The sequence below is a fragment of the Struthio camelus genome, chromosome 22, assembly GCF_040807025.1.
Source record: "Struthio camelus isolate bStrCam1 chromosome 22, bStrCam1.hap1, whole genome shotgun sequence".
In the NCBI taxonomy this organism is placed as follows: Eukaryota; Metazoa; Chordata; class Aves; order Struthioniformes; family Struthionidae; genus Struthio; species Struthio camelus.
Genome location: NC_090963.1, coordinates 9,589,025 through 9,611,519, shown reverse-complemented (window position 1 = coordinate 9,611,519; position 22,495 = coordinate 9,589,025). Strand labels below are relative to the sequence as shown.

The 22,495-nt window shown below is 59.5% G+C and overlaps 2 non-coding genes across 2 annotated transcripts; both read right to left on the bottom strand.

The window, feature by feature from the left end:
• Positions 1-2,842: 2,842 nt before the first annotated feature.
• On the bottom strand, positions 2,843-2,914 carry TRNAA-CGC (transfer RNA alanine (anticodon CGC)). Its single transcript has one exon. It is a non-coding gene; the product is annotated as a tRNA-Ala (tRNA).
• A 13,811-nt stretch (positions 2,915-16,725) lies between these two features.
• On the bottom strand, positions 16,726-16,797 carry TRNAA-CGC (transfer RNA alanine (anticodon CGC)). The gene has a single exon. It is a non-coding gene; the product is annotated as a tRNA-Ala (tRNA).
• Between the last annotated feature and the right edge of the window lie 5,698 nt (positions 16,798-22,495).

The window sequence follows — 22,495 nt, the reverse complement described above, 5'->3', positions numbered from 1 at the left end:
GCAGGACTTGGGGCCGTGTCCAGCCCTTGGCTGCGCTGCAGGAGAGCTGGGCTGCACTGGTCCTGCTCAGGGTCTGCCCTGCTCTGCCTGGCCCTTCCTGGGGACGCAGCCCTGCTCTGCCTGGCTCTGGCCGCACGTGCGCTGCTCTCTGCCAGGGGACACCCGTGCTATCACAAGCACATCCCCAGGGTGGCAGGGCAGGGGTGGGGTGACCATGGGGGCTCTGGGAGGAGCTGGGGCTCAAACACCACCTCTGGCCCTGGGAGTTGGAGCCTCCCTGCTTGCAGCCCCTGCACCGAGACATCCCCCTTCCTGCCCAGTCCTGGCCCATCTCCCCCTGTGGGACATGCAGAGCTGGAGCCTGAGCCCAGTAGAAGAGGGGATTTCTCATGGGGACGGGGGTTGTGGTTAGAGTGCCCATGTGCATTACCCACCTCCGTGGAATCTCACTCTGGGAACGCTCTTCTCCCGTGGGCTTCTCACAGTAAGGGTGGAGAAGAGCAACACGGGCTCCCTGCTCTGCCCCGTCGACCCCTCTGCTCTGGGGTGAGCACCCACTCAGCCAGCCCTGGGGCTGCACCAGCCCCTGCCCTGCCCCACCCCACAGGGAGATGCAAGCCTTGGCTCAGCCCCCACCCAAGGTCATGCTCTCCCCAAGCACTCGCACAAGGACCCCTCTGCTCAGCTGCAGAAATGGCACTACGCACACACACCCGGACGTGGGCCAGAAACAGACAAAGAGGGACAAAATGAAGACGTGGCCCTGTTCCATCGCCAGGATGATGGCTCTGGGATCCCCAGGAGACATTTGCCAGGCCAAAGCCTGCCAGGCAGACTCAAAGCCAAATCTCTGGCCTTGGCTGTAGGAGACAGCATGCCTGCTCTGAAGCTCCATGCAGAGCCCACAGCAGGAGCAGAGGGGCAACACGCAAGTGCCTGAGTCCAGTGCCAGAAGGTGATGCATCACAGTGAGGTATTTGCTTCACAGACAGTCATGGACAGAGTGTTTGTTTTAAAACAAAAATCTAATTCACTGGGATCTTCTGCTTAGGGTAAGGCTCATGTGGGGAATCCAAACCTCTGGAACAGGATAGTTGGCTGCTGTCTGGCTGTTGATGGTAGCCTCCACCACAGGTGTCCTTGCAACAGCACCTTCTGGGTTGGATGAGAGTCCCTGAATGGGGTTGTGCCAGGGAATCCTTCCTATCCAGCTGGCCCGTGGTCCTATGTGACTGCTCCAGAGGACACATAATCCATTTCGGTTGACAAGGGACCGTATCGCACAAATCTGAACGTCATCCTTGTAGCACCGTTACAGCTTCAATCCCAAAGAGCTTGCCACAGGGCAAAGGAAGCAACATCATCATCCCTGCACTGTCCTCCTCCCACCTTCCTGTGCTTCGCTTCTCTCTTCCACCTGAGCTCTCCTCTCTGCTGCTGGGAGTTTTCCAACACTCTTGATGACCTCACAACACCTCCCTGCTGCCCCACATGCTAACGGCCACTGCAGCTGATGTAAGGAATTGACCTCACAATCAACATCCCAGACAGGTCCCTCTAACCTGCCTCTCCCTTTCCCCTCCCCCTGAGCTCTCATCTCCATGGGGAAGGTTTTCGGATCTGCCTCAGGACCTCACAGCACCAGCCTGCCTGCTGCCCAGTCAGAGTGCTGCAACAGAAGTGACCTCACAAACAAGCTCCCACCCATGCCACTTTCACCTGCCTCTGCCCTCTTCAGGAGCTCTCCTCTCTCCTGAGGGCTTTCTCCTCCCCTTGATGACCTCACAGTGCCTGCCTGCCTGCCTGCTGCTGGCCAATCAGGTTGCCGTCCTAGAGGTGATTTCACAGTCACTATGCCAGCAGTGTCATGGCTACCTGCCTCTCCCTCATTCCTCCCTCTAGGCTCTCGTGTCCACCTCATGAAGTCTCTGAGGCGCTCACATACCTGCCCACCTGCTGCTGACCAATCAGCTGCTGCGAAAGGGGAAACCTCACAATCAAACCCACCAATGTCACCTGTCACCTTCACCTGTCCCTCCCTCTCGCCTCCTCCCAAGAGGCGGGCAGCCTCTGTGATGCCATCGATGACCTCACAATGCCTGCCTGCCCACTGCTGGCCACTTGGGTGAGCGTAATGGACGCGTCCTCACAAGCAACACACCACCATTGTGCTTTTGCCTGCCTCTCCCTCTCCTGCTCCAGCTCCCACCTCCCCAGCTGCTGAATCAGCTCCCACTGCCTGTGGTGACCCCAGTGCCTGCTCACCTGCTGCTGGCCAGGTGCTGCTGGGACACAAGTGATTCATCAGCAATGTCCCAGGGGCCACCTCCACCTGCCTCCCCTCTCCCTCCTGCTGAGCTCCCACCTCCTGTGGTCAGGTGCACCTGATGCCTTCACAGCACCTACCTGCCTGCCTGCCTGTCCAGGCCTATCCTGCTGCTGCAGCTAAAAAACACCTCTCAGCCAGCATCCAGTCCTGTTGCCTTCATACATGCCGCCCCTCCTGTCCCGCAGGGCTGTGATCTCTCCTGAGAGGGCTTTTTGATGCACTCAGTGACCTAGCAGCTCCTGCCTGTTTCCCTGTTGCTGGCTAAGCAAGTTGTTGCAAAAGTAGCAACATATAAAACCATATCCCAGCAGTGTCAGTGTTAACTCCCTCTTCCCTTGCCCAGGGATGTCATTTCAGATAGTGAGCCGGTTGGTCACTTCCTACCTGGGGAGCTGCACATGCCGTAGGACATCCCATGAGAGGGTGAGCCCACCATTTGTGGAGAGGCGCGATGCCTCCATTCCCCATCCCTCACCCCTGCGGGGGGATGGAGATTTAGGACAAAAGCACCCCTGGAGATGCTGGGGATTGAGCCCAGGACCTCCTGCATGCGGAGCAGGCGCTCTTCCACTGAGCTACATCCCCTCGGAGCCTGCCAAGGGCTGGGACAGACTCTCGTCCCATGACATGTCCTTGCCAAGCACAGCCCTGTTGTCCCCCGGTGCCCTGGGAGCCTCAGCAGAAAGCAGCATTCACACCCTCCTGCTGGCCCGCAGGCTGGGTTGGGGGAAGCTGGGATTGCAGGGAGTGTGTTCGGCTGTTAACTGTAAGGTTGGTGGTTCCAGTGCACCCAGGAACAGAGTCCTCTTGGCAGCGGGCCAGGGGGACTATGCTGCCCAGCACCCTGGGCTTTGCTCACAATCACCATGAGCTATGACGGACAAAGCGGCGGAAACCCTGTGCTTCTCTCACTGTGCCTGTCCTTCCAGGGTGACACCCAGGAGACAGCGTCAGGGTGACTCCAGCTGGGCAATTACACAAGGAAGGACCTGTCTCCTCAACTGGGGAGGCTGTGACAAAAGAGGGGTCATCGCTCGTGGGGCTGCTGCCACTGCCCTTCCTGCTCACACCTCTGGGTGTGCAGAGATGGGTCATGCTCAGGGGTGTTACACTGGGAGGGAACGGGGAGGAGGATCAACAGGACAGGGATCAGCACCAAGCACAAGGCACACGCTTTATTACAGCCAAAGCATAACAAATCAGGCTTTAGTGAAGGCATGCCATTCTGCCCTGTGTCATCCTCCAAAGAGGAGAAGGAAGGGAAGCATGAGCAGTCACAAATGAATCCCAAATGCTTTCCCAAAAGCATCTCGTGGCCGTGTCTTCACCAGCCCCTTGATGTGCTGGGAGCCTTCCCGCGCCTGCCCTGCTCACCAGGGAATGCTCTTTTCCACTCGCACAAACTGATCTGGGAAACCCAGGAGGAAAAGGGGAAATTCCCATCCCCACACCAGACGAGAGCGCGTGGGGTCTGTGTGATGCAGTGCTTGCCTACAAGAACACAGGACACGTCGTTCAGACTTCTCCCTGCGGTCGAGAAGCCACCCCTGCAGGGTCGGCCCTGATGCTCCAAAACAAAACCACAAGTCCCAAAGAACACAGCCTAGCTGGATTTGTTTTATCCAAAGCTGAAAGGCACAAACTGACAACAACAAAGTTGTTGGCAAAGAGGTGGCCAAGACGTTACCGTGATGCACTGCTAATCTATTCTACGCTGTGCACATGGGCTCAAATCCCATCCTCGTCCAAGACTCTCCCTGCTCCTGGATCAAAACCAGGCTGGAAGGAGTCTTCTGGAGCAGTGACTGTCCTGCAGTCAGCGTCCCTACAGACAAGCGTTTTCAAGCTCATGCTCAAAGCCGGTAAGACAAACACTTTGCTTGGATGGACAGCTCCGTCCTCTCCCAGCAAAAGAAAACAAATCTGGCCAAATAGGGGAAAAACTCACAGAAAGAGGGACAAAGAGCTTTCAGGTCATCAGAAATGAAAAAAAGACAAGAAAGTCAAGAAGGAGAAGAAGGCCAAAGATAAATATCAAGAGAAGGGTTACAAATTAGCAAGGATTACAGCATAATCAACCATTTCCCCATGATTCTTAACTAGGTGTTTCTCATGTCTCCCCCTCTTTTCAGCTGGACTGCAAAATCACTGGTAAAACAAGGGTGCCATCACGTTTAGCCTCTAGGCAAAACTTCCACCAAATTTCACTTAGCTAAGGTCTACCATGTGCTGCTATCAAAGCAGCTAGTTTTACCGTAATCCTCAGTGCAGTGCACTGACCGGAATGCAGTCAGTTTTCAGTGAGGGGAAGGCTTTTGGAAGCCTTCCTCTCGAGTCAGTTCATCCCTGCAGACACCGAGCAGATCAAGGTGCTTGGAGGTTCAAGCCTTTGCTGCTTAGAAATCAAACCCTCAGCCAGATAGTTTTATGCTGCATATCATGACAGGGAATGACATTGCTTCCTTTTGGTCTTTCAGATGCAGAGCTTACTGAGAGAAGCCTTCAGTGCTCGGACTATACCTACCATCGGATGCAATTTACCATCATCAAAACACCAACCATCGCCAAAACAATGCTAACCATTAACACTGGAAAATCTATTATCAAAACAATAACATTCAAACCAACCATAAGTGGTTCTTCACATTTGTGTTCAGAATTATCCTAAGAAACAAACTTTATTTTAAATGTTTTCACTTGAGACCCTCTTTCCAAAAATGTACTTGTAGTCCTGCTGAACGTTTTAAATTGCCAGGTAAATATCTCACGGGAAATAGTGCCTTGGAGTAGGGCATCTCAAGTACTGCTTGGCTACAGGCGCAGGCTGGTTGTGTGCTCTTCATGTAATGATACTCGAGGTTCAACCTCCGCTCCTCTGCTTTACAAGAGGAAGAGAAAGGAAGAGACAGGGTATATCCTTGTGAGTGCTGAAGGCCCCACTCACCCTGCCCAGACTCTTCCTCCATCCCAGCCGAGGTGGGTGTGTGCCCCATGGTGCCAGGGCCTGCCAGAGCTGGACAGAGGGAGAGGGAGAGAGAGCTGGGAGGAGGGATGGGGAAAGAAAGAGAAGGATGGAGGCCCAGAGAAAAAGAGGGAGAGGGGGAGCTGAGGGAAGGATGCAGGACCGCACAGAGAATGGGGAGCAGAAGAGAAGAGAAGAGGGATGTAGAGGTGGACAGAGGAATAGAGAGAGAGAAAAGATGGAGGGGGGAGTTGGACAGAGAGAGAGAAAAGAGGAAAGAGGGGCATGGAGAGGCAGACAGAGGCAGACAGATGGGGGAAGAGCAGTGTGGTAGCTGGAGGCAGGGACAGACGGAGAGGTGGGCAGGCATGGAGAGGTACGGGGCATGCAGAGGGGCAGAAGGGCAAAAGAGGAGGGAGGGATGGAGGGGAATTGCCAGTGCTAGGGAAAGGGGGGAACCCTCAATCGTGGTCTCCCTCTCAGGGCAGCAAGACCTGGAGGGAAGTAGGTGGCGGGGAGCCCTCCTGTCTGCTGCCAGTACCAGCCCCGGGGCAGGATTTGCATGTCTGGGGGCCCTGTGGAAGTTTTGGGGGTGTTTAGGCAGCAGTGTGGGCTATTGGGCGGATTTTGGCCCTCGGAAGCAAAGTCTGAAGGCATTTTGGAGCCTCTGTGGCAGGTTTCAGTGTGTCTTTCTGGGTCTTGGGGGGGGGGCACTTGAGCAGTCTGGGGGTATTTGAGGCTTTTAGGAAGGTTTGGGAATGGTTTGGAGCTATTTGGGGTGTCAGTGGGAGCTTTAGGGCAGCAACGGGGGGCACCTGCTTGCCCTGGGTCAGGGTCACCTAGGCCTCCTCCCCCCGCCAGTTTGCCCCATGGCTGCCCCTGCCCCAGCTGCCCTCAGGTGCCCCAGCCCCCTGGCTGCCCCTGGGGACCTGGGGACCCCTCACCAACCTCCCCTTTTCAGAACCACACGGCAACCTGCGGCTCAGAGGTGGCCCTTCACAGGGGACACTTGTGTGATTAGCGAACGAGCAGCGCCCGCCCCCGCCGCCAACCCACCCCCCAGCCAGCCCCTGGGGACACATTGCTGCCGGGAGCTGCAGCAGAGACCAGCCAAGGGTGATGTCGGGGCCCTTTGTGACTCCTGCCACCCCCCCCATTGTGACCCCCATGGTCTCCACGGTGTCACCTGGTGCCCCACGGTGTCACCTCAGTGCGTGGGGAGGAGACGGCTGGGATCTCCCCAGGGAGCTCCCTCAGCCACCCCCCGGCGTGGCCCCACGGCCCCGTGAAGGACCTCGCCTTCCCCACTGTGTCTTTGTGTCTCGCCTGGGCCCCGGCCCCAGCATGGTGCAGAGACCCCCTCGCTGCCCCACGGCGGTATGGGCTGGGGATGAGGACCGTCCCCCCAGCCGCCCCATGGAGGCCTGGGTCAAGAAGGAGGACGGACCCCGCAGCTGCTCCACGGAGGCCTCGCAGGAGGCCTCGCAGACAGATGCGGTCCTCGTGGCCCTCGAGGGCATGAAAAGCACGAGTGCCTATGACACCGCAGCGGCAACCCGTATGCTTGAGGATATGATGGGATACTGCGCCGCCAAGCCAGAGCACGTAAGCCTCCAGCCCGCTGGCAATGGTCCTCAAACCCAGGGCTCTCAAGCAGAGCGTGAATCTGGCAGCAGTTTCCCTGTGGCAGCAAGCTGCTGCCAACCCGTGTCCCTTGCAGGTGCAGCTGGCTGTGGTGCATATCTATGAGAACCTGCCGTGCATCCGTGAGGCCGCAGCCCAGGACATCCTCAAGCCCTTCCTTCTCCACCTGGCATGCCGCTACCCGAGTGAAGTGGTCACTGGCCTGCTGAGCTGCTCCCCAGCCTGTGACAGGTACGCCTGCCACGTTGCCAGCCTGAGTGCAGCAGCCCCAGGGCTGGAGCTGGGCTCCCTCCAGGCCTCGTAGAGCCACCGGGTCGGCCAGCCCCGGAACGGGTGAGCGGGATCGTGGGATGCTGAGCCAAGCCTTTCTGGCTCGGGTTCACAATGTTGCCGTGGCCATGTGGGTGCTGATGGTCTCCCAGTCGCTGGCAGCTGAGAGGGTGCTGCAGGAGCTGCTCTGCATGCTGCAGCACCGGCCCCTCTGCAAGCCAGGCACCACCGCGCAGGACCTCACCTGCATCCTCCCGCTGACTGTGAGTTGCCCCAGAGGGAGGCCTTGTCGTGCATGTAGCTGTGGTACTAGCAAGGGCTGTCATTGACTTTTTTTTGCAGGTGACCCGGGCACTGAACATCATCCTCCTGCAGCACACTTGCAAACAGGAGGTGAAGGCGCTCTTCCCCCGCCTCTTCCTGGCCCTCCTCTTCCAGCTGTCCTTTGCCCTCATCGAGGCGCAAGAGGACATCCCTGCCTTCAACCACGAGGGCAAACTCATGCCTCCCAGGCCTGTCAGGTACCCAGTCCCCCAGGCCCGTCCCCTGCTGCCCATGCCAGAGTACGGAGTGATAAACCAGTGCTCTTTTCCCCGGGCAGGGTGGCCGTGCAAGCCATGCAGGCCCTGCTGTGCTGCACTGGCTACGGGGAGCAGGTCACTGCCATGGAAGGGCAGGGCGGCTGGGAGATGATCAGTCGGCCCGGGACCCACCTGACAGGGGTTGCCTTGCTGGCCAGGTGAGCCCCCTGCCCTCCCTGGCCCCTCATCCCACTCTGGCGGCCCCACGGGCTCCTGGTGCAGTTTGCCCATCTGTCTTGGCTGCCATGCTGCCTCTCCTGTCCATTGCCAGGCAGATGCAGGGGAACCCTCTGGAGGAGCGTGCCAAGATCTTCCTGAACCTCAGCCTGGCCCTGAGGGACAAGGACAAGTGCCTGGAGATCCCCTCTATGGCCTTCCTCATCGAGGTAGGATGTGGGGATAGGGACGGGGGGTGGGGTGGGGGTCATGGCTGAGGGGATTCAGATGGGGCTGGAGAAGAGGGGCTGTGGCCCAGGCTGGGGACGTGGGGCCGGGGCTAGGGCCGGGGGGTGAGGATGAGGACAAGGGGTAGGGCGTGGGGCTGGGGATGCAGCGCTGCTGCTGGGGCTGGGGCTGGGGCTGGGCCAAGTGGGAGGTGGCAGCAGGGATGCCATATCACGCACTGGGGTCCTAGTCCTGGGGGTGGCCATGAGTCCCTGTGCCACCCCGGCCCTTTGCCGTTGCAGCTGCTGCGGTGTCCCGATCTGTGTGTGCTGGCCGATGAGGTGGCGCTGAGCCTCTGCCAGGTGCGGCTGGGCAATGAGCGCCAGGTCATGCGCTGGCTGGCACTCCGTGGCCTCCTCACCCTCTCTGGAAGACCCTCCACAGTGAGTGAGCTCTCGCCGCCGGTGCCTGTGTCCCGAGCACTTCTGCCACCAGTGGAATGAGGAAAATGCTGCATGTCTCCCTGCAGGCAAGGAAGATGCTGAAGGTGATCCCAGATGTGGTGGAGCGGCTGCAGGATGCCGATGGGGAGATGGACGCCAAGGCCCTGGCCGTGCTGCGCAACGTGCTGCACCACGCCGAGCCGCGGCAAATCAGCCCCCTGGCTGTGCAGCTGGCCCACGACCTCCTGCCCCTCTTTCCCAACGTGAGGATGGTGGTGGGGAGCTGGTAGGAGGCCCTTTGTGGTTCTCCCCCCGCCCACCGCGGCTGAGGTTGCTGTGCTTGCCCCCGCAGGAGGTCAGCACGGTGCGGGAACTGGCCATGCGGCTCTTTGGGGAGCTGCTGGGCCGGACAGTAGGCAGCGAGAGGCAGCAGATGAAGCAGCTGGCACGCCAGGGGCTGCTGCCCCTCTTCTTCCATATGAGTGACCCACACCTCGGTGTGGCACAGGTACAGGGCACCGTGGCGGGCCATGAGGCCACCGTGGTAGGCACCCCAGGCAGTGGCCATGGGGTGGCTCCGGCCTGGCCACGGTGCCATCGCCCATCTCCCCACTCCTCCCCAGGCTGCCCAGACAGCCCTCGTGGAGGCCGCAAAGCTCCTCAGCTGGAAGCAGCTCCGGAAGCTGGCCAAGACGGTGCAGACCTGGCACATCGGCGAATGCCTGGTGAGGAGGCCCAAGCAGTGGCAGGCCTGACCTGGTGGTGCTGGCCCCCGTCCCAACGGTGCCAGCACCTCTCCTGGTGGAGCCAGCCCCCGTGCCAGCATCTTTCCTGGTGGAGCCAGCCTCTCTCCCAGCTGTACCCGCTGGGAATGTCCTGGAGGTGCCAGCACCTCTCCTGGCAGTGCTGCTGGTGCCAGCCACTGTCCCTTCTGTGCCAACACCTTTTCCAGCAGTGACAGCACGTGTCCCAGCTGTGTTAGCCCCTGTCCCGGTTGTGCCCGCGCCTGTCCTGGGAGGGGGGATGGGCCCAAAGTTGCCAACGCCTGTCCTAGAGAGGGGGGCGGGTGTCCCAGGGAGGGGGACAGGCCTGGCAGTGCCAACACCTGTACTGGGGGGTCTCTGCAGCTGCGGAAGGCTGGGCCAATAGCCAGCGAGTATGTCAGCTGCAGCTGCCGGTACCTGGAGGACCCCCGGGCCACTCTGCGCGAGCAGGCTGTGCGCTTCATCGGTGAGACCCCTCCGGACACCCACAACCCTCTCCCCAGCCCCAAGGTCCTTCTCCTCAGGCCCCATGTCCCTCTCCCAAGTGCCCATGTCCCTCTCCCCAGCCCCTGGCTCCCTCTCCCCAGCCCCTGGCTCCCCCTCCCCAACCCCCCAGGACCCACTCCTTAATGCTTGGATCCTTCTCCCCAACATGTGGGACCCTCTTCCCACTCTCTAGATCCGTCTCCCCACTGCCCCTGAGTCCCTCTCCCAAGCGCTAGGTTCCTGTCCCAGTGCCCAGGTCCGTCTCCCCACTGCCCACGTCTCTCTCCCCAGCGCTAGGTTCCTCTCCCAGTGCCCAGGTCCGTCTCCCCACTGCCCACGTCTCTCTCCCCAGCCCCAAATCCCTCTCCCCTGGCTGGGTCTCACCTTGTGATGGGCTGTGTGTGCCTAGGGCTTGCTGCTCAGCTCCTGGACTGGCGCGAAGAGGAGCTGGAGGAGATGTGCAGCCGTGCGTAGGGCACGCGGGGTCGGCCGGGGCTGGCGGGAGGAGGCCGGGGCTGGAGACGGAGGGAATGTCCGGCGTATTTGAGGGCCGGTGTTTTTGACTATGCAGAGGGCACCCATGGCCTGCGCCAGGCCGGAGGGCTCTTGCATACCTTTCCTGAAGGGAATCTGGGGGGCATCTGGGGGATCACTGAGCACAGACAGATCCCCTTGTGCCCTGCTCTCTCTTGGCCCTCTCTTGAGGAGGGGCCTGGGGTCTCTGCTGATACAGGGCTTGATCGCTGCTCTCTTTCCTCCCATCTCAGTCCTTCAGCGCTTGGACAAGGACAGCAGCCCCACAGTCCGCTGCCTGGCAATATCCACAGTCTTCGTCCTCCGAGCGCCCAGGAAAGCACCGCCACCAGGCTTCCCCTTCCAAGCCCTGCGCGCCCGTCTGCGGAGAGCCTGGCAGCGGTGGCACCCAGGCCCAGGGGCCGGCGTGGACTGAGCATCCCATAATTCGGCGTCCCCCAATTGCCAGCCCGCCCCCTGTGCAGAGCACATTCAGCAGAGCAGGTGCCTCCGGGCCACGTCCCACTGGGCTTGCACAAGGATGAAGACACCACAGTCTGCCTGGGAAGTCCTGTTCCTGTGTTTGCCCATGCCCGTATTAAAAAGCTTTGTCTTGTGCTCACCTGGAAGGCTGGGGCAGATGGGGCTGGTGAGGGCTGCAGGGTGAGTGTGGGAGGAGGAGCACAGATGCCATGGAGAGCAGGCGGATACAGCTGGAGAGCAGGAGGGGACGGAGGGCATGGGAGTGTGCGTGCTTGTGGGGCCCTGCGGCAAACCCAAAGGCAAAGCAAGCAAGCTGCTGCACTCACCACCACCTCTGGGGCATCTGAAGGCATGTGAGTCGCCCTGCAGTCCCATCAGGGCACATCTGTGCCCCTTTCGGTATGCCCCAGGTCCCTCTGTGCACCTTTTGGCGCTCCTTAGTACCCCGAGAATGGCCGGTCTGAATCCCCACAGAGCCTCCTCAAGCCCTGCTCCCCCCCTCCCCCATACAGTTGCCCCTGAGCCACAGGGCTCCCCAATCCTGCATGTGGCGCTGCGTCCCATGCCCAGCACCTCCAGCATCTCCCCAGACACCCACAATCCATACAGGGCTCTGGATGTCTCCAGCAGTGTTGCCTCCAGACCGGTGCCTCCTCTTCCTCCTCCTCTAGGACGTAGGGGTCCCCCACAGCTCTTCTGGGGCATGGGGTCCTTGGCGAGGTGCACGATGCTTCCTCTGGGTCCCCCCACAAGTTCCTCGGTGTCTCCTCCTCTGGGGTCCCCCATGGCTCCTCCTGTCATGCCCACAGCCAGGTGCAGCACCAACACCCACAAAGCATGCAGCACCCCCTGGCGATGGACCCTTCCAAAACCCCTCTCCCCTGCTGGGGGCATCTGCAGGGCCCGTCTGCAGTGCCAGAGACCAGTCTCCCTTCTCACAGCGGTAGCAGAAAGAGCTCTGTGTTCCCTCTATTTTTAATTCTCTACTTTTACACTGCTCGTTGCTATTTGTTCTTATGAAAGCCTTTGGGGTTTTGAGCCAGATGTGGTGCTTCCCTTCCCAGGGGTCAGGGTGTCTCCCTGAGGCTGATCAGGGAGAGCAAAGCACCAAGACCCGGCAGTGGGGAAGGGGCACGTCTCAGGAGCAGCAGGCTCGGGGACAGGCTGGGCACCTGCAAGTGTCCGTGGTCCCTGGAGTGGGATACTGGTGACCAGCCCAGCTGGAGAGTATTCCTGCTGGCGGAGACATTTCCATCCTGGAAACCACACACACAGTTTCCAGCCAAAATGGGTCTCTCTGTAGGGTCCCGTAACGCCCCTCTGGGAAGGGAGGGCCAGCGTCCACAGCCTAGGAGTGGCCCTGCTTGCTCCTTTCCCGGGGGCTCTGCCTGGGCCACCCTGGTCCCAAGGCACAGAGACCACCGCAGAAGTGCAGTGACAGGTTTAGCCCTGGGCTGTAGTCGCACAGGCGGGAGCCAGAGGTGAGAGCAGGGCCCTGAACACCCCAGCCAGCCCCAGAGGGAGGGGCTCATTGCCTGGGGATCACCTCCCCAGAGTGGCTGGGAGGGAGCTCTGCTTCCTGCTGCCCCAGTGCATGGCACAGAGCAGCTTGCTCGGGTGCAGGGCCTGGGATTTCCCCTCCTCCACCTCCACAGGCTCTCCCCTTCCTGGGGGCTGCTCCTGGCTGCCATGGTACTCACAGAGCCCCGAGCACTCCTGGCACAGCCCAGAGCTGGCTCCTTCCCGGCAGGGGCTGTGAGGCAGCAGGGCCCTGGGCAGCGCGGGGACCCCCCCCCTCCTCCTGCCTCCCATCCACCCCCACCCCTCTGCCCTCCCGCTTCTGGGCTGCAGGGACACAAGAAGGAGCTGCCTCACCTGGGCCACCAGTTTGGGTCAGTGCAGGGGAATATCTGCGTGCAGGGTGCAGGGGATGGGAGCAGGCAATGATGAGAGAGGACGTTTCCTTGAGCAGTGCAGGAGGCAGAGGAGGGAGAGGGCAGTGGGCTGGAGAAGGGATCACAACACCATGCAGGCTCCAGCCCAAAGTCATGGTTCAGCCCTCAGCCTTGGCACAGGCCCAGCCCCAAGGATGTTCACAGGGGCACATGTCCACGGTGAGAAGATTTCATGTCTGTTCCTAAAGCGGGCGCCAATGGGAGCTGAGCCTGTTCCTAGGCCAGGTTTTTAACCAGCTGCACCCTGGTGCCCACAGGCAAGCAACCTCTCACACAGGACTTGAGCAGGGAAAAGGGTTCCACGGCTGTGCAGCATCTGGCACCCAAACTGCGTTCCCTCCTCCATCCGGGGGCTCTCCGCACCCTGCTGGCTCTTCCTGATGGGTTGCCCTTGCCACACACTGACAGGCAGTGGAACTGAGGCCAAACACACAGAAACACCCTCCTCTTTCGCCCTGGCTCATTTCCTTTCCCTCATTGAGCTGACACCTGAGCTACTCGGAGAGATGTCCTGGAATGGGGGAAAGAGTCACCAAATGCATCTATATCTGTGGCTGTTATGTATATCTATATTCCTATCTATCTAAAGCAATATGCAAAAGAGTCTGGGAGTCTGTGTCTAGACTTGCAGGTTCTGAGAGCAGAATTTTTCCTGGCTTTAGTTTTCCTTCCTTACACTGCAGTTGTTATGCTCCCCTTTTTTTTACTTTGCCTTTTTCTCTTTCCTTTCTCTGTCCCACTGGCCTCAGGGCTCAGTCCCAGCAGGGCTGCGTGAGCCAGGGCAGGGGGACCCGAGGGCGCAGAGGGGCTCTTGCTCTGGGGCACACACCTCCTTGCTGGAGCACCTGCTCTGCAGGCACCTGGTCCTGCACCAGCCTCTTCTGTCCTGAAGCTCTGCACCCACCGAGCTGTGGAAGAGGCTGACATTTACACCTCAGGGCCACAGCACAGTGTGGCCAAGGGCCAGCTCTTGCTCTTCCCCTCAGTGCTCCCAGGCTCTCCCCTTGGAGCTGCTCAGGGGCCCTGCACAAGCCTGGGCTCTGGGACTTGCATGGCTGCGGGGAGCGCAGGACTTGGGGCCGTGTCCAGCCCTTGGCTGCGCTGCAGGAGAGCTGGGCTGCACTGGTCCTGCTCAGGGTCTGCCCTGCTCTGCCTGGCCCTTCCTGGGGACGCAGCCCTGCTCTGCCTGGCTCTGGCCGCACGTGCGCTGCTCTCTGCCAGGGGACACCCGTGCTATCACAAGCACATCCCCAGGGTGGCAGGGCAGGGGTGGGGTGACCATGGGGGCTCTGGGAGGAGCTGGGGCTCAAACACCACCTCTGGCCCTGGGAGTTGGAGCCTCCCTGCTTGCAGCCCCTGCACCGAGACATCCCCCTTCCTGCCCAGCCCTGGCCCATCTCCCCCTGTGGGACATGCAGGGCTGGAGCCTGAGCCCAGTAGAAGAGGGGATTTCTCATGGGGACGGGGGTTGTGGTTAGAGTGCCCACGTGCATTACCCACCTCCGTGGAATCTCACTCTGGGAACGCTCTTCTCCCGTGGGCTTCTCACAGTAAGGGTGGAGAAGAGCAACACAGGCTCCCTGCTCTGCCCCGTCGACCCCTCTGCTCTGGGGTGAGCACCCACTCAGCCAGCCCTGGGGCTGCACCAGCCCCTGCCCTGCCCCACCCCACAGGGAGATGCAAGCCTTGGCTCAGCCCCCACCCAAGGTCATGCTCTCCCCAAGCACTCGCACAAGGACCCCTCTGCTCAGCTGCAGAAATGGCACTACGCACACACACCCGGACGTGGGCCAGAAACAGACAAAGAGGGACAAAATGAAGACGTGGCCCTGTTCCATCGCCAGGATGACGGCTCTGGGATCCCCAGGAGACATTTGCCAGGCCAAAGCCTGCCAGGCAGACTCAAAGCCAAATCTCTGGCCTTGGCTGTAGGAGACAGCATGCCTGCTCTGAAGCTCCATGCAGAGCCCACAGCAGGAGCAGAGGGGCAACACGCAAGTGCCTGAGTCCAGTGCCAGAAGGTGATGCATCACAGTGAGGTATTTGCTTCACAGACAGTCATGGACAGAGTGTTTGTTTTAAAACAAAAATCTAATTCACTGGGATCTTCTGCTTAGGGTAAGGCTCATGTGGGGAATCCAAACCTCTGGAACAGGATAGTTGGCTGCTGTCTGGCTGTTGATGGTAGCCTCCACCACAGGTGTCCTTGCAACAGCACCTTCAGCTGGGTTGGATGAGAGTCCCTGAATGGGGTTGTGCCAGGGAATCCTTCCTATCCAGCTGGCCCGTGGTCCTATGTGACTGCTCCAGAGGACACATAATCCATTTCGGTTGACAAGGGACCGTATCGCACAAATCTGAACGTCATCCTTGTAGCACCGTTACAGCTTCAATCCCAAAGAGCTTGCCACAGGGCAAAGGAAGCAACATCATCATCCCTGCACTGTCCTCCTCCCACCTTCCTGTGCTTCGCTTCTCTCTTCCACCTGAGCTCTCCTCTCTGCTGCTGGGAGTTTTCCAACACTCTTGATGACCTCACAACACCTCCCTGCTGCCCCACATGCTAACGGCCACTGCAGCTGATGTAAGGAATTGACCTCACAATCAACATCCCAGACAGGTCCCTCTAACCTGCCTCTCCCTTTCCCCTCCCCCTGAGCTCTCATCTCCATGGGGAAGGTTTTCGGATCTGCCTCAGGACCTCACAGCACCAGCCTGCCTGCTGCCCAGTCAGAGTGCTGCAACAGAAGTGACCTCACAAACAAGCTCCCACCCATGCCACTTTCACCTGCCTCTGCCCTCTTCAGGAGCTCTCCTCTCTCCTGAGGGCTTTCTCCTCCCCTTGATGACCTCACAGTGCCTGCCTGCCTGCCTGCTGCTGGCCAATCAGGTTGCCGTCCTAGAGGTGATTTCACAGTCACTATGCCAGCAGTGTCATGGCTACCTGCCTCTCCCTCATTCCTCCCTCTAGGCTCTCGTGTCCACCTCATGAAGTCTCTGAGGCACTCACATACCTGCCCACCTGCTGCTGACCAATCAGCTGCTGCGAAAGGGGAAACCTCACAATCAAACCCACCAATGTCACCTGTCACCTTCACCTGTCCCTCCCTCTCGCCTCCTCCCAAGAGGCGGGCAGCCTCTGTGATGCCATCGATGACCTCACAATGCCTGCCTGCCCACTGCTGGCCACTTGGGTGAGCGTAATGGACGCGTCCTCACAAGCAACACACCACCATTGTGCTTTTGCCTGCCTCTCCCTCTCCTGCTCCAGCTCCCACCTCCCCAGCTGCTGAATCAGCTCCCACTGCCTGTGGTGACCCCAGTGCCTGCTCACCTGCTGCTGGCCAGGTGCTGCTGGGACACAAGTGATTCATCAGCAATGTCCCAGGGGCCACCTCCACCTGCCTCCCCTCTCCCTCCTGCTGAGCTCCCACCTCCTGTGGTCAGGTGCACCTGATGCCTTCACAGCACCTACCTGCCTGCCTGCCTGTCCAGGCCTATCCTGCTGCTGCAGCTAAAAAACACCTCTCAGCCAGCATCCAGTCCTGTTGCCTTCATACATGCCGCCCCTCCTGTCCCGCAGGGCTGTGATCTCTCCTGAGAGGGCTTTTTGATGCACTCAGTGACCTAGCAGCTCCTGCCTGTTTCCCTGTTGCTGGCTAAGCAAGTTGTTGCAAAAGTAGCAACATATAAAACCATATCCCAGCAGTGTCAGTGTTAACTCCCTCTTCCCTTGCCCAGGGATGTCATTTCAGATAGTGAGCCGGTTGGTCACTTCCTACCTGGGGAGCTGCACATGCCGTAGGACATCCCATGAGAGGGTGAGCCCACCATTTGTGGAGAGGGGCGATGCCTCCATTCCCCATCCCTCACCCCTGCGGGGGGATGGAGATTTAGGACAAAAGCACCCCTGGAGATGCTGGGGATTGAGCCCAGGACCTCCTGCATGCGGAGCAGGCGCTCTTCCACTGAGCTACATCCCCTCGGAGCCTGCCAAGGGCTGGGACAGACTCTCGTCCCATGACATGTCCTTGCCAAGCACAGCCCTGTTGTCCCCCGGTGCCCTGGGAGCCTCAGCAGAAAGCAGCATTCACACCCTCCTGCTGGCCCGCAGGCTGGGTTGGGGGAAGCTGGGATTGCAGGGAGTGTGTTCGGCTGTTAACTGTAAGGTTGGTGGTTCCAGTGCACCCAGGAACAGAGTCCTCTTGGCAGCGGGCCAGGGGGACTATGCTGCCCAGCACCCTGGGCTTTGCTCACAATCACCATGAGCTATGACGGACAAAGCGGCGGAAACCCTGTGCTTCTCTCACTGTGCCTGTCCTTCCAGGGTGACACCCAGGAGACAGCGTCAGGGTGACTCCAGCTGGGCAATTACACAAGGAAGGACCTGTCTCCTCAACTGGGGAGGCTGTGACAAAAGAGGGGTCATCGCTCGTGGGGCTGCTGCCACTGCCCTTCCTGCTCACACCTCTGGGTGTGCAGAGATGGGTCATGCTCAGGGGTGTTACACTGGGAGGGAACGGGGAGGAGGATCAACAGGACAGGGATCAGCACCAAGCACAAGGCACACGCTTTATTACAGCCAAAGCATAACAAATCAGGCTTTAGTGAAGGCATGCCATTCTGCCCTGTGTCATCCTCCAAAGAGGAGAAGGAAGGGAAGCATGAGCAGTCACAAATGAATCCCAAATGCTTTCCCAAAAGCATCTCGTGGCCGTGTCTTCACCAGCCCCTTGATGTGCTGGGAGCCTTCCCGCGCCTGCCCTGCTCACCAGGGAATGCTCTTTTCCACTCGCACAAACTGATCTGGGAAACCCAGGAGGAAAAGGGGAAATTCCCATCCCCACACCAGACGAGAGCGCGTGGGTCTGTGTGATGCAGTGCTTGCCTACAAGAACACAGGACACGTCATTCAGACTTCTCCCTGCGGTCGAGAAGCCACCCCTGCAGGGTCGGCCCTGATGCTCCAAAACAAAACCACAAGTCCCAAAGAACACAGCCTAGCTGGATTTGTTTTATCCAAAGCTGAAAGGCACAAACTGACAACAACAAAGTTGTTGGCAAAGAGGTGGCCAAGACGTTACCGTGATGCACTGCTAATCTATTCTACGCTGTGCACATGGGCTCAAATCCCATCCTCGTCCAAGACTCTCCCTGCTCCTGGATCAAAACCAGGCTGGAAGGAGTCTTCTGGAGCAGTGACTGTCCTGCAGTCAGCGTCCCTACAGACAAGCGTTTTCAAGCTCATGCTCAAAGCCGGTAAGACAAACACTTTGCTTGGATGGACAGCTCCGTCCTCTCCCAGCAAAAGAAAACAAATCTGGCCAAATAGGGGAAAAACTCACAGAAAGAGGGACAAAGAGCTTTCAGGTCATCAGAAATGAAAAAAAGACAAGAAAGTCAAGAAGGAGAAGAAGGCCAAAGATAAATATCAAGAGAAGGGTTACAAATTAGCAAGGATTACAGCATAATCAACCATTTCCCCATGATTCTTAACTAGGTGTTTCTCATGTCTCCCCCTCTTTTCAGCTGGACTGCAAAATCACTGGTAAAACAAGGGTGCCATCACGTTTAGCCTCTAGGCAAAACTTCCACCAAATTTCACTTAGCTAAGGTCTACCATGTGCTGCTATCAAAGCAGCTAGTTTTACCGTAATCCTCAGTGCAGTGCACTGACCGGAATGCAGTCAGTTTTCAGTGAGGGGAAGGCTTTTGGAAGCCTTCCTCTCGAGTCAGTTCATCCCTGCAGACACCGAGCAGATCAAGGTGCTTGGAGGTTCAAGCCTTTGCTGCTTAGAAATCAAACCCTCAGCCAGATAGTTTTATGCTGCATATCATGACAGGGAATGACATTGCTTCCTTTTGGTCTTTCAGATGCAGAGCTTACTGAGAGAAGCCTTCAGTGCTCGGACTATACCTACCATCGGATGCAATTTACCATCATCAAAACACCAACCATCGCCAAAACAATGCTAACCATTAACACTGGAAAATCTATTATCAAAACAATAACATTCAAACCAATCATAAGTGGTTCTTCACATTTGTGTTCAGAATTATCCTAAGAAACAAACTTTTAAATGTTTTCACTTGAGACCCTCTTTCCAAAAATGTACTTGTAGTCCTGCTGAACGTTTTAAATTGCCAGGTAAATATCTCACGGGAAATAGTGCCTTGGAGTAGGGCATCTCAAGTACTGCTTGGCTACAGGCGCAGGCTGGTTGTGTGCTCTTCATGTAATGATACTCGAGGTTCAACCTCCGCTCCTCTGCTTTACAAGAGGAAGAGAAAGGAAGAGACAGGGTATATCCTTGTGAGTGCTGAAGGCCCCACTCACCCTGCCCAGACTCTTCCTCCATCCCAGCCGAGGTGGGTGTGTGCCCCATGGTGCCAGGGCCTGCCAGAGCTGGACAGAGGGAGAGGGAGAGAGAGCTGGGAGGAGGGATGGGGAAAGAAAGAGAAGGATGGAGGCCCAGAGAAAAAGAGGGAGAGGGGGAGCTGAGGGAAGGATGCAGGACCGCACAGAGAATGGGGAGCAGAAGAGAAGAGAAGAGGGATGTAGAGGTGGACAGAGGAATAGAGAGAGAGAAAAGATGGAGGGGGGAGTTGGACAGAGAGAGAGAAAAGAGGAAAGAGGGGCATGGAGAGGCAGACAGAGGCAGACAGATGGGGGAAGAGCAGTGTGGTAGCTGGAGGCAGGGACAGACGGAGAGGTGGGCAGGCATGGAGAGGTACGGGGCATGCAGAGGGGCAGAAGGGCAAAAGAGGAGGGAGGGATGGAGGGGAATTGCCAGTGCTAGGGAAAGGGGGGAACCCTCAATCGTGGTCTCCCTCTCAGGGCAGCAAGACCTGGAGGGAAGTAGGTGGCGGGGAGCCCTCCTGTCTGCTGCCAGTACCAGCCCCGGGGCAGGATTTGCATGTCTGGGGGCCCTGTGGAAGTTTTGGGGGTGTTTAGGCAGCAGTGTGGGCTATTGGGCGGATTTTGGCCCTCGGAAGCAAAGTCTGAAGGCATTTTGGAGCCTCTGTGGCAGGTTTCAGTGTGTCTTTCTGGGTCTTGGGGGGGGGGCACTTGAGCAGTCTGGGGGTATTTGAGGCTTTTAGGAAGGTTTGGGAATGGTTTGGAGCTATTTGGGGTGTCAGTGGGAGCTTTAGGGCAGCAACGGGGGGCACCTGCTTGCCCTGGGTCAGGGTCACCTAGGCCTCCTCCCCCCGCCAGTTTGCCCCATGGCTGCCCCTGCCCCAGCTGCCCTCAGGTGCCCCAGCCCCCTGGCTGCCCCTGGGGACCTGGGGACCCCTCACCAACCTCCCCTTTTCAGAACCACACGGCAACCTGCGGCTCAGAGGTGGCCCTTCACAGGGGACACTTGTGTGATTAGCGAACGAGCAGCGCCCGCCCCCGCCGCCAACCCACCCCCCAGCCAGCCCCTGGGGACACATTGCTGCCGGGAGCTGCAGCAGAGACCAGCCAAGGGTGATGTCGGGGCCCTTTGTGACTCCTGCCACCCCCCCCATTGTGACCCCCATGGTCTCCACGGTGTCACCTGGTGCCCCACGGTGTCACCTCAGTGCGTGGGGAGGAGACGGCTGGGATCTCCCCAGGGAGCTCCCTCAGCCACCCCCCGGCGTGGCCCCACGGCCCCGTGAAGGACCTCGCCTTCCCCACTGTGTCTTTGTGTCTCGCCTGGGCCCCGGCCCCAGCATGGTGCAGAGACCCCCTCGCTGCCCCACGGCGGTATGGGCTGGGGATGAGGACCGTCCCCCCAGCCGCCCCATGGAGGCCTGGGTCAAGAAGGAGGACGGACCCCGCAGCTGCTCCACGGAGGCCTCGCAGGAGGCCTCGCAGACAGATGCGGTCCTCGTGGCCCTCGAGGGCATGAAAAGCACGAGTGCCTATGACACCGCAGCGGCAACCCGTATGCTCGAGGATATGATGGGATACTGCGCCGCCAAGCCAGAGCACGTAAGCCTCCAGCCCGCTGGCAATGGTCCTCAAACCCAGGGCTCTCAAGCAGAGCGTGAATCTGGCAGCAGTTTCCCTGTGGCAGCAAGCTGCTGCCAACCCGTGTCCCTTGCAGGTGCAGCTGGCTGTGGTGCATATCTATGAGAACCTGCCGTGCATCCGTGAGGCCGCAGCCCAGGACATCCTCAAGCCCTTCCTTCTCCACCTGGCATGCCGCTACCCGAGTGAAGTGGTCACTGGCCTGCTGAGCTGCTCCCCAGCCTGTGACAGGTACGCCTGCCACGTTGCCAGCCTGAGTGCAGCAGCCCCAGGGCTGGAGCTGGGCTCCCTCCAGGCCTCGTAGAGCCACCGGGTCGGCCAGCCCCGGAACGGGTGAGCGGGATCGTGGGATGCTGAGCCAAGCCTTTCTGGCTCGGGTTCACAGTGTTGCCGTGGCCATGTGGGTGCTGATGGTCTCCCAGTCGCTGGCAGCTGAGAGGGTGCTGCAGGAGCTGCTCTGCATGCTGCAGCACCGGCCCCTCTGCAAGCCAGGCACCACCGCGCAGGACCTCACCTGCATCCTCCCGCTGACTGTGAGTTGCCCCAGAGGGAGGCCTCGTCGTGCATGTAGCTGTGGTACTAGCAAGGGCTGTCATTGACTTTTTTTTGCAGGTGACCCGGGCACTGAACATCATCCTCCTGCAGCACGCTTGCAAACAGGAGGTGAAGGCGCTCTTCCCCCGCCTCTTCCTGGCCCTCCTCTTCCAGCTGTCCTTTGCCCTCATCGAGGCGCAAGAGGACATCCCTGCCTTCAACCACGAGGGCAAACTCATGCCTCCCAGGCCTGTCAGGTACCCAGTCCCCCAGGCCCGTCCCCTGCTGCCCATGCCAGAGTACGGAGTGATAAACCAGTGCTCTTTTCCCCGGGCAGGGTGGCCGTGCAAGCCATGCAGGCCCTGCTGTGCTGCACTGGCTACGGGGAGCAGGTCACTGCCATGGAAGGGCAGGGCGGCTGGGAGATGATCAGTCGGCCCGGGACCCACCTGACAGGGGTTGCCTTGCTGGCCAGGTGAGCCCCCTGCCCTCCCTGGCCCCTCATCCCACTCTGGCGGCCCCACGGGCTCCTGGTGCAGTTTGCCCATCTGTCTTGGCTGCCATGCTGCCTCTCCTGTCCATTGCCAGGCAGATGCAGGGGAACCCTCTGGAGGAGCGTGCCAAGATCTTCCTGAACCTCAGCCTGGCCCTGAGGGACAAGGACAAGTGCCTGGAGATCCCCTCTATGGCCTTCCTCATCGAGGTAGGATGTGGGGATAGGGACGGGGGGTGGGGTGGGGGTCATGGCTGAGGGGATTCAGATGGGGTTGGAGAAGAGGGGCTGTGGCCCAGGCTGGGGACGTGGGGCCGGGGCTAGGGCCGGGGGGTGAGGATGAGGATGAGGACAAGGGGTAGGGCGTGGGGCTGGGGATGCAGCGCTGCTGCTGGGGCTGGGGCTGGGGCTGGGCCAAGTGGGAGGTGGCAGCAGGGATGCCATATCACGCACTGGGGTCCTAGTCCTGGGGGTGGCCATGAGTCCCTGTGCCACCCCGGCCCTTTGCCGTTGCAGCTGCTGCGGTGTCCCGATCTGTGTGTGCTGGCCGATGAGGTGGCGCTGAGCCTCTGCCAGGTGCGGCTGGGCAATGAGCGCCAGGTCATGCGCTGGCTGGCACTCCGTGGCCTCCTCACCCTCTCTGGAAGACCCTCCA